Genomic DNA, 18,221 nt, shown 5'->3' on the forward strand with positions numbered 1-18,221 from the left:
ACGATTCATTACGCCCTACAAGTGTTCAGAGAGCAGCGCCTGAACAAGGTGTTCTCGTTCAGACAATCAAGTGGCCTTGTGCTACCCGAACAAACAGGGGGGAACAGGGTCCTTCACCCTCTGTCATGAGGCAGTCCACATTTGGTTGTGGGCCATCAACAACGGCTTCACCCTCAGGGCAGTGTACCTTTTCAGGGTGAACAACACCCTAGTGGATGCCTTGAGCTGAGCATTTCGGCTTCAATAATGGTCCCTCAGTCAAGAGGTAGCGAACCGGGTCTTTCATTCCTGGAGGAACCCAGACATAGACCTCTTCACCTCCTTGGAGAACAGGAAGGTGGACCGCTTCTGCTCCCTAGGCCGGGAGGAGCAGCGGATCGATGGCGGATGGTTTTCAATTCACTGTAGCGCCGGTCTGCTGTACGCTTACCTCCCCTTCCTCTAATCTCAAATGCTCCATAAGCTTCAGCAGGATCAGGGCTCCATGGTACTGATCACACCCTTTTGGCCCTGCCAGGTCTAGTTTCCTACAGGACGTGGCCTTAAGCTCCCCGATCAGGTGGGGGATAGCTCCGGACCTAATCCCCCAGGAGCAGGGCAGGCTCTGTCACCCCAACCTCCAAGCCCTGGCTCTCATGGCTTGGATGATGACTGGGTGTCTGTGCAGGCCCTTGGCCTTTCGGAAGGTTTTGTGTGTTTTTCTGGAGTCCAGAAAACCCTCCACCAGGAAGTCTTACAATCTGATGTGGAAGACTTGCTGTGGGGGACATGATCTGGATCTCTTCTCTTGCTCCCCACCAGCACTATTAGAATACCTGTTCCTCTCCGAATTTGGCCTGCAGACCACATCGGTGCGAGTTCACCTGAGTGCCATTGGGACTTACCATCGGGGTACGGATGGTACCATGATCTCTTCTCACTCGCTTGTGGGGTGATTTTAAGGAGCTTATTACAATTAAAGCCCCCTACTTTGCCCTCTGGCAGTTTCCTGGAATCTCTGTGTCATCCTGTCACAACTCATGAAATCTCAATTTTAACCATTGCGATCTTGCCACCTGAAGTACCTTTCCTGGAAAGTTATCTTCTTGGTCACGGTTACATCAGTTCGCAGGGTCTGTGAACTGCAAGCTCTGTCGTGTACCCACCTTAATCAAAATTTTGTCACGACAAGGTGGTCCTGTGGATGCACCTGAAGTTCCTTCCCAAGGTGCTTTGAGTTCCATCTCAACCAATCCATTGAATTGCCTTTTTTCCCAAGCCTCATGCTCACCAGGGTGAGTGAGCTCTACACACACTAGATTGCAAGAGGGTGCTGGCTTTTACTTGGAACGGATGGCACCTCTCCACTCAACTTTTTGTCTCATAAGAAAATAAGACAAAAACAGATTAGGGGTCTCTATCTCTAAGCAGACCTTATCCCATTGGCTTGTGGACTGCATTGCCTTCTGCTACGCACAGGCGGGCTTACAGCTTGACAGTCATGTCAAGGCTCGTGCCGTATGGGCCATGTCTGTTTCAGTGGTTCACTTGCGTGCAGTTTCCACTAACATATAATACAGGTTGCATGTTCTTCTGCCAGAATATGAACATAAATATTTACATGCAACCCTCAGTTTGGGAGTCCCTACTTGTATGGGTGATTACTTTCCTGCTTGACCATGGAGAAAGAAAAATCGCTTATCTGGAACATGTGTTTTCTGCAGATAAACAGGCTGAATTAGCCATGATGTCTGGGGAACGTCCTCCAGTCCTCTAGGTGGCAGAGCTCCACAAAGCGCACACAACTCTACTGTGTGCCTTCCCACACGTGGTTCCCAGCTTGCCTCAGTCTTGTTCTATGTTGCAGGCTGCACATGGAGTTCCATGTCTCTCACTGTTGCAATTGTTCAAGGCTACCAGTTAACTATTTGTGGGTGCTTGCTCTTAAACGGCGGTGAGGGTGCCAAGATTGCCTGGGTTCAAATCCTGCCAGTGTGTCTAGATTGTCAGTAACAGATGGTCATACACTCTGTTATGTTTGCCTGGGGCCTAACCATGATGTAGCCAGTTGCAGGGACTGCGGCCGCATGTCCCTGAGGGCACGCAGGCAGAGAATGGCGAAGATCGAAAAGCTGAAGGAGGCAGCAGCAGGATCCCACACTGCACAGTCTGCCCAGGGATCTACCCAGTCCTCTCCACGGCCCAGTCGGGAACCCCTGAGAGGGCCCAGCGGAAGCGCACCCATGCCACCCCGACGCAAGGAGCATTGGAGGAGCAACAACTTCTCAGACCCAGGCAAGCCGTGGGTGATGGCGCGCCCACTCGACACACCCAATGCATTGACGTGAAGCAAGATGCCATGCTGACGCGCATGCATCGAAGCATAGGGATTATGACTCAGGATCGAAGCACTGAAGAACGTTGCTCGATGCACCCATTCACCGATGCATAGACCCTCGCCTGGGACACCATAAAGGCCCTCAGAGGAGGCCTGCAGACCACGGGGTCCCACATGTGGCGGATACTGGTCTGTCACCTATAACCCAACCACTAGCTCCACAGGGAGCTCTGTCCCAGATTTGGAGCTGCTATCAGATGTGGAGCTAGCATCAGCTCATGGGTCGACTAATCGAGATAATCGTCCTAGGTCTTCTCTGATCTGTCGTCCACTTCAAGGCGTAGACAGAAGGGCTCCACCTGCAGGAGCCCCTGGAAAGAAGGGATAAATGGGACTCCCGCGTACAGCGTAAGCTGGCACATCCAAGAGGCACAGACTGGACATTTTATTGACTGCAGTGCCTCCCATAGAGACCCCAAGAGAACCCTCCCTGGGTGCACATGGGTCTTTGGCTGCCCAGGCAATGCCGCAGATATCACAAGTGCTGACCCAGTTCTTGTTCTCGCTGGAGCAATGCTGCAGACAGGAGGGTTAGACACCCACTGTGTGGCGCCATTTTCCATGATAGAGGACACAGACTAGCTGGGGGTGACTCCCCCAAGAGACACACCACAGGAGTTCTCCCAGGACAAGCAAGATGGTAGTCCTCACATGTGGGTGACGTCAGCAGACTGAGCCCTCACGGAAAACTTTTCTGTCAATGTTTCTAGAACTTTTGACTGGCACACTGAGCATGCCCAGCATGCCATAATCCCTGTAGCCACAGGGGTCTCCCTTCAGTCTTTTTTTCCGCGCTGCAGTTTGCCTTGCGGTTAGGAGCTCTGTGAGAATTTTCTCACTACTTTTCCTCACGGAACAACTTGAAGTTTTCTTCACAAAATGTTCCCTCATAGGGGTCTCCCATCGCGACATCGTTTTCTCGTCACTTGGTGAGTATTTTCCACCACCTTCATTCGGTTCCTGCTACCTTATCCTCTGTTCCAGCATGCCAACGACTTTTTCGCGGCCCTCTTTTTTGCCAGGGCGAAGGGCTTTAGAAAATGCCCGGAGTGTCCGTGTACGATGTCGATTACTGACCCGCATGATGTTTGTGTGTTGTGCCTCTGCTCATCACACGATGTAAGTCTATGCCCTAGCTGCGCTGAAATGACCCCGAAGGGCAGGCGTGCCCGCCTGGACAAAATGGAATCTCAGATAAAACTATAACTCCATCGATGTCCACCCAGTCATCACCAGCAGGAACATCGTCAAAATCCATCGATAAACCTCGCGGGGAGCAGCAGGGCAGCAATGACCGGCATTGGCATAGTCTTCCTCTGTGCCGGAGAAGGACCGGACCGAGCACCGAGGGAAACACCATCACAGACGTGATTCCACACCCGGTGCCGGCACAGACACCACATCGGCTTCGCTGGCTATTGAGCCGGTTACGAAGAGGGCACGGGGAGAGGAACCTCCAACCTCCTTTGCACCCGAGACCCCGAGGTGATCCCCACGATATCTGTGCTGGGTACTGAGCCCCCCAGATTCCTGTGGAGGTGCCAGTAGCACCTAGCCTGCCTCCCCCTGCAGTTGCATTACTTATACCAGCTTCCAGGGAGAATCTGGACATACTTGTCCGACAGGCGGTCCTCTATGCCCTCCGGAACCTTCATCCACCATCTATGCCGGCCCCCATACTGTCATAGACACCGGAGCCATCGTTCTTTACACCGTTGCTCGACTGCCTGGATACACTCATCTGTGCCTTTCCGACCCAGCATGGCCCATCGGTACCAAGATGACCTACGGAGTCTCTGAAACCCCCGATAGCCATTCCGAGGTCCTCAGAGGACAAAGGCATGGACTCTAGTCCTATTCCAGCTCCGCTTCCACAGATGCTGGAACCGGTTCCTGGTCTGTCGGGGCTCTCGGGATCGATGCGCCCACAGTTCCCTTCGATGCCACCTAAGGATCCATCGGTGCCGTCTCATCCTCCAAGACCATCTAGGCCTGCATGTCCTGGAGTATCAAGCCTTTTCCCTCCCTCGGGATCTCAGCCAGAGACCCCGTATGATCCATGGGAGGATGTTGACACCAACACTTCTACAGAGGACATACTGTCAGAGCCATCTCCCCCAGAAGAAAGGAGACCGTCTCCTCCAGAAGACCTCTCCTTTGCTAATTTTATAAATGAAAAGTCGGAGACCATCCCGTTTGACCTAGTCACCGAAGAGGGGATACGTCACAAGACATTGGAAGTCCTTCAATTTGTAGATGCCCCCAAAGAAATTATGACCATTCCCGACCATGAAGTGCTCTTGGATCTACAACGTCACCTATGGGAGCACCCTTGCACTGTCCAACCAGTTAATAGAAGACAGATGCAACTTATCTGGTCCAGCACACTCCAGGGTTTCAGAAGCTACAGCTACCCCCACCAATCAGTGGTAGTGGAATCTGCCCAGAAGGCCCCATTCTTCAGCTCCCCCTGGAAAGGACCAAAAATTCTTGGATGGTTTTGGGTCTAAAGGTCTTTCAGGGCTCTTAGTGTCATGCAGGGCTGCCTATCAATTATACATGACACAATACCAGAGGAACCTGTGGAAGCAGGTCCAAGGGATAACGGACTCTCTCCCTCAACAACAAGAAAACCTCACTGCCATTCTCCAGAAAGGCCTCAAGGCAGGAAAACATGAGGTCAGAGCTGCATATGATTCCTTTGAGATGGCGTCTCACTTATCACCTACAGGAAGCAGTGCCAGAAGATGGGCCTGGCTTAAGGCGTCTGACTTTCGAACAGCTCTCTGATCTCCCATGTACCGGAGATAATCTCTTTGGCGACAAGATACAATAGCTCAACTAAAAGATCATCATGAGACCCTGCGTCAACTTTCAACAGTGACTACGGAAACTCCCTCCTCTGCTCGTAAACCAGGAGAAGGGACCCTAGAAGACCCTTTTATCGCTCATGCAAGTACTAACCACCTACATCTCCCATGAGACCAGCCAAACCACCTATCCACAACAGGCCAAGACGTCCAGATCTCAGCCAGCCCCGCAAACGGACCCAGCCTCTGGATTTTGAAATCTGTCCAGAGAACAGCAGCCACTCTACCAATCCAAGACCAGAATTGCCTGTAGGAGGTCAGTTACACCACTTTATTACCAACTGGCGCCGCATTACAACTGACCAATGGGTAATATCCATCATAACCCAGGGATACTATCTAAATTTCCTCATGGTACCCCTGGATTCACCACCCACTGTCGATCCAAAAAGATCACACAAACATTCTAGAGTCAGAACCCTCCTGAGCGCCAGGGCTGTGGAAACCGTTCCCCTGGCACAGCAGGGCAAGAGGGTTCTACTCCTGCTATTTTCTAATTCCAAAGAAATCAGGCGGCCTCCAACCCATCCTAGACCTCCACAATCTCAACAAATTTCTACAAAGAAAAATTCAGGATGGTGTCCCTAGGCATCATTCTTCCTCTTCTACAACAAAGAGAGACTGGCTCTGTTCTCTGGATCTTCAAGACGCCTATGCACACATTCCCATATCCCCACATCCCCACAAATACTTGCGCTTTATAGTGGGGCATCAACATTTTCAGTACCGGGTTCTGCCTGTCTGACTTGCCTCTGCATCCCATGTATTTACAAAATGCTTAGGAGTGGCTGCCGCCCATCTACGCAAAACCAGCATACACGTTTTTCCTTACCTAGACTGGCTAATCAAGAGCCAATCCAAGCAAGGAGCTCTCAACGCTCTAGAGCTCACTATCAAGCTACTACACTTGTTGGGTTTCTCATCAATTACCAGAAATCCCACCTGATTCCATCTCATCTCCTTACCTTTATCGGAGCAGATTTGGACATCACAGTCGCAAAGGCCTTCCTGCCCAACGACCGCCCAGACATACTCTCCAAACTAGCTGCATCTCTGCGAACAAAGAAAACAGCTCCAGCCCATCAATTCCTTACATTGCTGGGCCACATGGCTTTCACGGTCCACGTCACTCCTATAGCCAGGCTGGACCCACAAAACAAGACTGTAATCTGTCTAGGAAAACCCATGTGGGGCATGTTCCATACTATTTGAATAAAATCCTTTCCAAGGCATCGGTCCTATAGCCAGGCTGGCCATGAGAATAACTCAGTGTACTTTGAAATCTCAGTGGCTCCAAGCGACTCAACCTTTTTCATCCCAGATCCATGTAAACCACCAGCCGCGTCTATCAATTCTCTGGTGGACAAACAAAGCCAACTTGCCGATAGGTCTATACGTCCAGCAACCAGTTCCACAAGTAACCTTAACCACAGATGCATCCAACTTGGGTTGGGGAGCCTCATGTGAACAATCTTCAAACTCAAGGTACTTGAACACAGCTCGAAGCAAGGTATCAAATCAACTTCCTAGAACTTCGAGCTATACATTATGTTCTATATGCGTTCAAGGACCGCCTTTCACTCAAGACTGTTCTCATACAAACAGACAACACAGTTGCAATGTAGTACTTAAACAAGCAGGGAGGCACAGGCTCTTATCTTCTTTGCCAAGAAGCTGTGCAGATCTGGGCCTAGGCCCTTGCACACTCCATGCATCTCCGGGCCACTTATCTGGCAGGCATACAGAACGTATTAGTAGATCGCCTCAGTCGACAGTTCCATCCCCACAAGTGGTCTCTGGATCCTGTGAGGAAAATCTTCCAGCGTTGGGGTCAACCAACAATCGACTTCTTTGCATCCAACCTGAATCTCAAAGTGGACAGGTTCTGCTCCCTGCACAGGCAGCAAAACATGTTAGCCATGGACACCTTCGCTCGCCCCTGGAACACAGGCCTCCTATACTCATATCCACCGATACAGCTTAGCCAAAACTCTCGTGAAACTACAACAGGACAAAGGGTCAGTGATACTCGTAGCCTCGTATTGGCCTCGACAAGTATGGTTTCCCATGCTTCTCGACCTCTCCATCTGAGAACCAATTGCCTGGGCACAGCACCCAATCTCATAACTCAGAGCCAGGCATGTTACGCCTCCCGAACCTTCAGACCCTGACCCTCACAGCCTGATCCTACAACTGCTCAATCTTTCAACTAAGGTTTCTCAAGTGCTTGTAGCTTCACGAAAGCCTTCCACACGAAAATCCTATCTTTGTAAGTGGAAAAGATTTACCACTTGGTGCACGCAAACAGGTATCGACCCCTTTTCCTGCCCCACTCCATCTCTTAGACCATCTCTGGCACCTTTCAGACTCTGGGCCCCAGACTTCCTCTGTGCTTGTACACCTCAGTGCCATCTCAGCGTATACCAATGGAGTAGGGGATGCCCTGATAACAGGTCAACCCCTTGTAAGTCGGTTTTACAACTTAAGCCCCCTCTACGGCCACCAGTTACCGAATGGGACCTAAATGTAGTACTTACAAGGCTCATGCATTCCCAGTTTGAGCCTTTACATTCCTGTGATGTTAAATTCCTAACATGGAAAGTTCTTTTCCTAGTAGCCATTACATCTGCTTGAAGGGTTAGTGAGTTACAAGCACTGGTCACATACGTACCCTATACCAGGTTCTTCCATGACAGAGTGGTCTTCCGTACTCACCCTAAATTCCTTCCCAAGGTGGTAACGGACATTCACCTGAATCAATCTATAGTCTTGCCAACCTTTTCTCCCAAGGCCTCACTCTCACCAGGGCGAGAGAGTTTTTACATACGTTGGACTGTCCAATTCAGGATGTACTAGTCTCCTCTAGGAAGTACTCCGCTAGGAAGAACTACCAATCCAAGTGGATCAAATACTCGAGGTGGTGCGGAGAGCAAGGAATAGACTCCTTCTCATGCCCTCTAACGCCTGCTGCATTATCTTCATTCCTTACAACAAGCAGGACTAGCACCGACATCTGTCAGAGTGCACGTCTGTGCCATTGCAGCTTACCTCCTCCCTCAGGATAGCTCTCCGGTGTCATGCCATCCACTTGTCTCTAGGTTCATGAGGGGCATTCTCCAACTGCGCCCACCGGTGAAAAAGCCACCAGTTCCATGGGATCTCAATCTGGTCTTTAGAACAGCTGATTCTCCCACCCTTCAAACCTATGGACAGCAGTCACATGAGGTATCTCTCCTGGAAAGTCCTCTTTCTAGTAACCCTCAGCTCAGCAAGGAGGGTCAGTGAGCTGCAACCATTAGTCCATTATTCACCATACCTGGAGTTCTATCATGACAAAGTGACACTAAGGACTCGCCCGTTCTTCTTTCCTAGGGTGGTATCATTTCACCTTAACCAAACAATCACGCTACCGACCTTCTTCCTGAAGCAGCACCAATCGGAAGCAGAAAAAACAGATTCACACACTGAACTGCAAACGTGACCTAGCATATTACAAACAGCATACATAGGCGAAGTCCAGGGCCTCTCAACTATTTGTTTCTTTTAACCCGAACACCCCAGGACTTCCCATTTCCAAGAGGATGCTGTTGTCATGGATCTCACAATGTATTGGGTTGTGTTATAATAAGAGTGGAAACCTTGACTACTGCACCAAAGGCTCACCAGGTCAGAGCAATGGCAGCCTCCTTTGCATGCTTAAACAAGGTACCTATCCAGGACATCTGTAAGGCCACCACGTGGTCGTCCTTGCACACCTTCACAGCACATTACTGCCTCACCCAACAAGGTACCACAGACACGGAGTGCCAGGTTGAGCACATTCTCTGCAAGAACAGGAATGGACTATATGCCACCTCTAGACGTCAGGGGTACTCAACCTTCTAGCTGGGACTCCCCAGACATCATGGCTAATTCAGCCTGCTTATCTGTGGGGAAAAAAGTAAGTTTACTTACTGTAAACAGTGTTTTCTGTGGATAGCCCACCTCCCCAGACAGTCTCCTAGACATGCAGTATAAGCTTGGATAACAGACTGAGGCAAGTTGGGAATCACGTGGGGGAAGGTGTACACAGAGTAGAGCTCTGTGTGCTTTGAGGAGCTCCGCCACCTAGAGGACCGGAGGACGTTCCCAAACATCAAGGCTAATTCACCCTGTTCTCCACGGAAAACAGTTTGTGGTAAGCAAACTTGCTTTTCTCCATAGACAAGACAAGTCAGCCATATAATCCCACTAACTTCCCTCTTGGAATTAGCTTGGTAGAAAAACTGAGAAGACTCAAGCGGCGGTGGCTGCAAAGGATCACCCATACATACCCCTAAAATATTGGATATTCAGTCAAACATTCAAAGACTGTATCGGTTAAGTTCGCAGATCAAGTTCACAGATCATATCGAATATATTTAACTCTGAGACTTACCTTTACCTCTCCTGGTTGACAATATCACCCCTAAAACTATGACTCCAGTCATTATAAACAAGATATATTCGATAATTCTTGACTTTTCCATTATTATAAATAAGCAACCTCGCACCTCCACCAGACCAGTGAGACAAGCATATAGAGACATTCTATTAGTACTCCAACCAATGATTCCTTTCCATTGGTAACCCCTCCAAGAGAACGCTCTTGCTATTTATCTCTATGCAGTCCAATCTTAAAACCCATGCATTAACCTAACATATTTCCTAAATTCAGCCTACATTAGGCCCCATTACTTTTTACTTTATATTGTTATCCTCAGTTATTTGTATCCAAGTTCTATCATCCTGTTTACTGTAAGACAACTTTTTGTCAAGGTTATTGTTAAAATGTAAACCGACTTTATTAGTAATTCTGTTACTGGAAAATCGGTATATAAAAATGCTAAATAAATATTACTGTCCCTTTTACCTTATTGACCCAACTGACAGACCCTGTTTAAAATATTACGATTTAGTGCAACAAGTTTTTTTTATCTGACTCAGTTACTGTTAAATATTTACTGTCAAATGTAATTAGTTGTACATGTAAACCGGGGTGAATGCATCTAGCCATACCTCGGTATAAAAAAAACTTTAAATAAATAAATAAAACCTTGGTCTTTGAGTTCTGAGAGAGCTGTTAGGTGATATCACCCCACTTGTATGGCTGATTGTCCTGACTGCAGATAACATCTGTTATAAGTGAGCAACTTTGCTATCTTTTAAGATTGTTTATTTGAAATAAGCACCTGCTTTATTTTTGACTCTACAGATGCTTAGCTATCTGTCCCCTAGATTCATCAAATTAATGCATTGATAACGCCCATGATAAGGAAAAAGGGCGTGTTTATGGAAACATTTACTGCATCACATGGTAATACGGATGTGAAGCGGTAACTTATCGCATGGTGCGGTAATCCCCTATTTTTTGCATCCTGCACTAAGGAAGGGGGAGAGAGACTATCTACAAGGCCGTCCTAGAACGGAAGTATTTATATCTCTATGGGAAGGCCATCTAATAGGTCGAGATGAGGTGGTGGATTAGGGGCCAGTTTCCCTTGTAGCATGAGACGTACAAAAAGCACAGTACACCTTGGTGAAAATTTGATGCCATTTGGAGTGAGGAAAGTCTCTCGAAGATGAAATTTCTACTATGTTCTCTCATCCTAGCTTGATGGTACCCTGTTATAGAGTCCATTAAGCTAGGGTGAGAGAAGATAGTTGAAATTTCATCTTCGTGAGACTGTCCATTAATGGCTATTAATCAATTTTACTTGGGGAATAGCCACTGCTATTAATTGCATCAGTAGCATGGGATCTTCTTAGTGTTTGGGTAATTGCCAGGTTCTTGTGGCCTGGTTTTGGCCTCTGTTGGAAACAGGATGCTGGGCTTGATGGACCCTTGGTCTGACCCAGCATGGCAATTTCTTATGTTCTTATGTTTCCTCACTCCAATTGACATCAAATCTTCACTAAGGTGTACTGTGCTGTTTGTACGTCTCTCTACATGCAGAAGTGGCCCCTAAACCACCACCAGCACCTCACCTCGACCTATTAGATGGTCCTTCTAAGGGATATAAATAGGTGCACACAGTGAGGCCCCCCAGAGTCTCGCACTCTCGCTTGCTCTCTCTCCTTGCATATCACACAGCCTAATGCCAGGAAAAAAGCTGTAATTATTTCTGGCGTTAAAGCCATGCGATAGCATGTGTTGTACTATTGCATGGTGCAATATTGCCCCTAATGTAACTCAAGCCCTCCCAAACTCTCCCCCAACCCCCCCCCAAAAAAAAAATTTGCATCTGTGCTATGCGTTACCGTACTCTTTGCATGCATTATCGCGTGCGTTAACGCCATAATGCATTTTGATGAATGATGGGGTCAGTTTGCCTTGTAAAGGAGATAGCAAACTGTAAGGCATAAAAATGCTTACTTTATATTTACGTTTCAAACATTTTGCAATTTTAACTGTGTGTTCAGATAGAAAAGGGCAACCAAAATGATAAAGGGGATGGAATAGCTCCCCTATGAGGTAAGGCTGAAGAGGTTAGGGCTGTTCAGCTTGGAAAAGAGATGGCTGAGGAGGGGGGGGATATGATAGAGGTCTTTAAGATCATGAGAGGTCTTGAATGAGTAGATGTGATTCGGTTATTTACACTTTCAAATAGGACTAGGGGGCATTCCATGAAGTTAGCAAGTAGCACATTTAAGACTAATCGGATAAAATTCTTTTTCACTCAACGCACAGTAAAGCCCTAGAATTTGTTGCCAGAGGATGTGGTTAGTGCAGTTGGGTTCAAAAAAGGTTTGGATAAGTTCTTGGAAAAGTCCATTAACTGCTATTAATCAAGTTTACTTAGGGAATAGCCACTGCTATTAATTGCATCAGTAGCATGGGATCTGCTTAGTGTTTGGGTAATTGCCAGGTTCTTGTGGCCTGGTTTGGACTCTGTTGGAAACAGGATGCTGGGCTTGATGGACCCTTGGTCTGACCCAGCATGGCAATTTCTTATGTTCTTATATTCTTAATATAGATTGGAGTCTGAAACTGACAGTGTATTGTAAATGACTTCCAGGTAGAGAACAAGAGGTGGTGCACAAAATAGAGGAAGCAATGTTTTGTTTTTTTGTTTTGTTTTTGTTTTTTTCTTAATATCTTCAGTTTTTCAAAGCTGGCTATAGAGAAAATTGAATGCTTTTTGATGGCACTTTCATTACTTTTTCCATTCCTGAATGTTACTGCAATTTGATTTAAATTTGTTTGTAATCCATCTGGGGTCCATTCTTGGAGAGAGGCAGAATATCAAATATTTTAAATAAATACATAGAAATGAGCAAAGCTGATGAGCCAAATAAAAGAAGCAGTAAGAACGTACAGCATATAGATGTAAAATATTTTTTGACATCAGTAATTAAAACTTTGAATTTCCTAGCATGTAACAGATGGACTCAGGACCAGATCAGATTTCAATCTGACGTCAGCCCCTAGTACATATACCCCTGCAGGAAGTGCAGCTCCTCAGTATTTTCCGTCTCCATAGCAGTTAGGGACTATCTGCACGCTCTCAGAGCATTAGACCAAAATTTAAGAAAATTAAAGAAATTTAAAGAAGGAACCCACCTGAAGACGAGCCCCGCACTCCTGCGGTGATACCCTCGGGTCCCTCCCCCAGTTGAGTTTCCCGAGGTGATTTCCGTGGTCCCTCGGAGGTGAGCCTCGGTCCGGTGGCCGATTCGCGGCAGGGACCTAGCCCCCAAACCCTCGGGCGCGGCGTAGAGGCAGCCTCGGTCCGGCGGCCGGATCGCGGCGAGGACTTAGTCCCCGATCTCGGGCGCAGCTGAGAGGCAGCGGGTGCACCCCCTCGAGCGCGGCAGTGAAGGTATTTGCCCTCTCCCCCCACAGCCGGAGACTGCCCGGAGTGAAACCGGGAAGCGCCGAAGACAAGGTAAGGTGGAAATCTTCTACTTAATCCGGTCTCCGAAGATCAAGGAAGAGCACAGGTCGGCGATCGGAATCTGTGCCACCGGGTTGATCCGCCCTAGCAGGGATAGACCCCGGCTGTTCCAGGGTCTGCCCACGTGGAGACCCTCCGAGGAGGTTGCCATATTGCCCGCACGCTCGCCGTCGCCATCTTGGCCTTGTTCGCCGCGCCACTCGCCATCCGATCCGAACGCACAAATTAAGCTAAGCGCACAAAAATTATTTGTGTGCATAATCTTAGGCGCACATAAAACATTACGCACATAAGTTACGCGCACATTTCAAGGCGCTCATCTACGGCTAGACACACATTTGCACGCACATATCAGACGCAATGGAGCGCATAAGAACCTATGCGCCCACAGAAATGGCACCTCCAGAAACAGGAATAAAAGCTCAAGGCCTCTGCCCAGCATGCCACATCAGAGCCGCACAGAGCGAGGAAGCCAACGCCCTATGTGCACACTGTGAGGAGGCCCTGGGAGATCCAGGTAAGGGCCAGTCCCACCCAGGGCCCAGTGCTAGCTCCTCAGGGGGCACCCTGGACCTAGCAGGCCCCAGTGAGTCCACCCCACAAACGGGGTCCCCCAGGGAACCAGCGCCCCTCAACTTAGACCCAGCGTCGATCTCTTGGGTAGAGTTGTTTAAGGGGATTCGCGCCTTTGTCAAGATGCAAACTGAACCCCGGGCGGACCAGCCATATGCACCTCTGGAAGATCCTCACACCCCAGGACCCTCGAGGCCTAGGCACAGGCCCCCACCACCCAGAAGCCCCACCTACGGGGACACGGACTTCTCCGAGGAAGTCGAGCCCCTTGAGGAGGGGTTACTTCCCTCGGGGACAGAGCCACACCGAACCATGAGATGCTTCTTCTCAAAGGATGAGCTCCCGGACCTTGTATCCCAATGCCTATTGGAACTCGCTATACCGAGCCAAGGCACCTCGGGGGAACCTAGAATGAACTCCCTGCTGGAGGGCCTGCGACAAACGTCTCGCCATTTTCCTCTCTTACAGGCGGCACAACAGCTAATTGACCTGGAGTGGAATGCGCCGGAGTCCTCATCCAAAGGGGGCTGAGCCTTATCGACCATGTACCCCCTGGACCCAGCGACTAAGGAGCTTCTGGCGTGCCCTAGAGTGGACGCCATAGTCTGCGCGGTCACTAAGCGCACTACCATCCCAGTGGAGGGAGGAGCAGCACTCAAGGATGCACACGACCGACGCCTGGAAGCCATACTGAAACAATCATTTGAGGTGGCAGCCATGTCCCTGCAGATTGCGGCCTGCTGCACCGTGGTGACACGTTCCTGTTTATCCCAAGCCAGGAACAACACCCCGGGAGAAGACATGGAATCAGCACTATCATTCCTCACTGATGCGGCCTCTGATTTAGGGCACACAGCAGCCAGAGGAGTGTCGTCCACAGTGGCAGCCAGGAGACAACTCTGGCTTCAAAATTGGTCTGCTGACGCCTCCTCTAAGACACGCCTCACGAGAATGCCCTTCAAAGGATCCCTCCTCTTCGGCAGCGAACTAGAGAAACTGGCCAACAAATGGGGCGACTCCCCATTACCTCGCCTGCCGGAGGACAAGGCAAAGAGAAACCAGCGTCCCTTCCCCAGGTCCACCAGAGGCAGAAGCTCACAGCACTTCAACCCTTACAAGAACAACTATCAAGTGCCCTGCCCTATGGGCAGGCAACAGTCCTTTCAGAACAAGCACAACAAGAGGGGAACCAACTCGGGTCCAGGCCCCAGCCGCACCCCACAATGAGATTCAGCCGACCCATCTAAGGGAAGAAGCCATAGAGGGCAGGCTAACCCTATTCTACCGCAGATGGGTCGAGATAACTTCGGACAAGTGGGTCCTAGCCATCATCCGAGAGGGGTACTACCTGGACTTCTTTCGAACCCCTCCGGACAAGTTCATGGAATCTCCCTGCCACGACCCCCGCAAGAGGGCGGCGGTGGAAGCTATACTGACCAGACTGCTGGCCCTCGAGGCCATAACCCCTGTACCCATACGGGAAATAAATACTGGACATTACTCCATTTACTTTATCGTTCCCAAGAAAGAGGGTACATTCAGGCCCATCCTGGACCTCAAGTCGGTCAACCAACACCTAAGGATCCCACGCTTCCGCATGGAAACCCTATGTTCGGTCATACGTGCAATACAACCAGGAGAGTTCCTCACATCCCTGGATCTGTCGGAGGCCTACTTACACGTCCCAATTCATCAGGAACACCAGCGCTACCTACGCTTCAAGGTCCTGAATCAACACTACCAGTTCCGGGCACTACCCTTCGGGTTAGCCACTGCCCCCCAGACGTTCACCAAGGTAATCGTGGTGGCGGCAACACTCAGGAAGGAAGGAATCCTCGTTCATCCCTACCTGGACGATTGGCTAATCAGAGCAAAATCACCGGAAGAAAGCAACCAACAGAGTCATAACTCTACTAGAAAGCCTAGGATGGGTAGTCAACACAAACAAGAGCTCCCTTCAGCAGTCGCTGGAATACCTAGGAGTCAGATTCGACACCAAGGAAGACAAGGTCAGCCTGACCCACACGAGGAGATCAAAGCTGTGGAACCGGCTCCAGACCTTAATGAGCGCCTCCTGTCCCACAGCATGGGATTACCTGCAAGTCCTCTGTGTAATGGCATCCACACTGGAAGTGGTGCCATGGGCGCGAGCCCACATGAGGCCCCTGCAACGCTCACTTCTATCACGGTGGAGTCCACTATCCCAGAACTACACCGTACGCCTACCACTACTGGCCACAGTACAGACCCAGCTACAGTGGTGGCTACAGACCAGCCACATGAGCCGGGGATCAAGACTATCCTCCCCAACCTGGATCCTGCTCACCACAGATGCCAGTCTACACGGGTGGGGAGCACACTGCGAAGAGCTAACCGCCCAAGGGCGGTGGAACGAAGAAGAGGCGGGGTGGAACATCAACCGCCTAGAAGCACGGGCAGTAAGATTAGCCTGCCTGCGGTTCGCCCACAGACTTCGAGACAAAGCGGTCAGAGTGATGTCGGACAACGCCTCGATGGTGGCCTACATCAACCGGCAGGGCGGAACCAGAAGCCAACAGGTCTCCTTAGAAATAGATCCTCTGGCCTGGGTGGAAGCAAATCTCCAGGACATCTCCGCCGTCCACATCGCCGGGAAGGACAACACTACGGCAGACTTCCTCAGCAGGGAAAGTCTAAACCCAGGAGAATGGAAGCTGTCACCCACAGCCTTCAAGATGATAGTGAATCGGTGGGGGACTCCAGACATGGATCTTCTAGCGAATAGATCCAACACTCAAGTACCCAGATACTTCAGCCACAGGCGAGATCCACAGTCCCAGGGGATCGACGCCCTGGTACAGGCCTGGCCACCGGGGACCCTGCTATACGCCTTTCCGCCGTGGCCCTTGCTGGGCGCAATCATTCACAAGATTCAGCGGCACAGGGGGCTAGTTCTTCTGGTGGCCCCGGACTGGCCAAGAAGACCCTGGTACTCAGACATGAGAAGACTACTGGCAGGGAATCCCCTACCTCTGCCTCCACACAGAGACCTGCTCAACAAGGTCCCATCCTCCACGAGGATCCAGCTCAATTCTCTCTTGCAGTCTGGCCATTGAGAGGGCCCGCCTTAGAAAGAGGGGATACTCGGGGGTGGTAATAGATACTCTTCTCCGAGCACGCAAGTTCTCCACATCTCTAACATACATAAGGATCTGGAGAGTCTTTAAGGCCTGGTGCAAAGACCACAATGTCAAACCACGCTCCTCTAAAGTTCCCGTGATCCTGGAATTCTTACAGAATGGACTACAGAAGGGTCTGTCCCTCAACTCCATCAAGGTACAGGTGGCCGCATTGTCATGCTACGGCTCCAGGAGCGAGGACGACAGCATAGCCTCGCACCCAGATGTATCACGCTTCCTGAAAAGTCAAACACATTCGCCCACCACTAAAGTGGCCAGTGCCCCTGTGGAACCTCAACCTCATCTTGGAATTCCTAGCGGGATCCGCCTGCAGACCCCTCCGAGGCCTGTCCCTCCTTCTGTTAACCTTGAAGACGGTGTTCTTGCTGGCCGTGTGCTCGGCCCGCTGCATCTCAGAGCTACAGGCACTGTCCTGCCGTGAGCCATTCCTCAGACTCACCCCGGGGACCATTCAGCTGCGTACGGTTCCCTCCTCCCTCCCAAAGTGGTCTCTCACTTCCACCTTAACCAAACCATCTCACTATCGACGATAGATGGCTTGAAGTCAGAAGAAGCCCGTAGTCTGCGCCATCTCGACATCGGCAGACTCCTATCCAGATATCTGGAGATGTCGGAACCAGTACGAAAGACGGACCACTTTTTCGTCCTTCACAGCGGGAAGAGGCAAGGGGAAGCGGCCTCGCGGGCAACCATTGCCCGCTGGATCAAGGAAATCATCAAGGCGGCCTACGTAGAAGCGGGAAAACCACCACCTCTACAGGTCAAGGCCCATTCTACCAGAGCCCAGGCGGTTTCCTGGGCAGAAACTAGAATGCTGTCACCTGCCGAGATCCGCAGGGCGGCAATGTGGTCCTCCATCCATACTTTCTCCAGATTCTACCGTCTGGATGTTCAGGCTCAGGCGGACACAGCATTTGCAAGGGCAATCCTAAGTGGATCACGGGCAGCCTCCCACCCAGTTCAGGAGTAGCTTTTATACATCCCATTGGTCCTGAGTCCATCTACTACACGCTAGGAAATGGAGAAATTACTTACCTGATCATTTTGTTTTCCTTAGTGTAGACAGATGGACTCAGCAGCCCACCCTCGGCTGCCGTTATACATGGTCCTTCCAACGAATCAAGGGTAAGCCATGCTTTCATTCACCTAGGGCATCCACCCTGCCGGGTGTCGACGCTTTCCGGTTGAGCACACTGGCGGTCTCCAGCTATAGTCAACCAACCAGTTCAAGTTAATCAAGTTTTTAACATTCTAACAAAAGTTATCTAAGTTAACCATATTAAGTTAATCAGTCAGTCACACATAT

At 50.0% G+C, this 18,221-nt stretch overlaps 1 protein-coding gene across 3 annotated transcripts in view; it reads left to right on the plus strand.

Annotated features, from left to right (window-relative positions):
- DNAJB6 (DnaJ heat shock protein family (Hsp40) member B6) overlaps window positions 1-18,221 on the plus strand; it is a 320,695-nt gene that overhangs the window by 88,240 nt on the left and 214,234 nt on the right. The window lies entirely within an intron of this gene.

The sequence above is a fragment of the Rhinatrema bivittatum genome, chromosome 2 (genome assembly GCF_901001135.1).
Source record: "Rhinatrema bivittatum chromosome 2, aRhiBiv1.1, whole genome shotgun sequence".
Lineage (NCBI taxonomy): Eukaryota > Metazoa > Chordata > Amphibia > Gymnophiona > Rhinatrematidae > Rhinatrema > Rhinatrema bivittatum.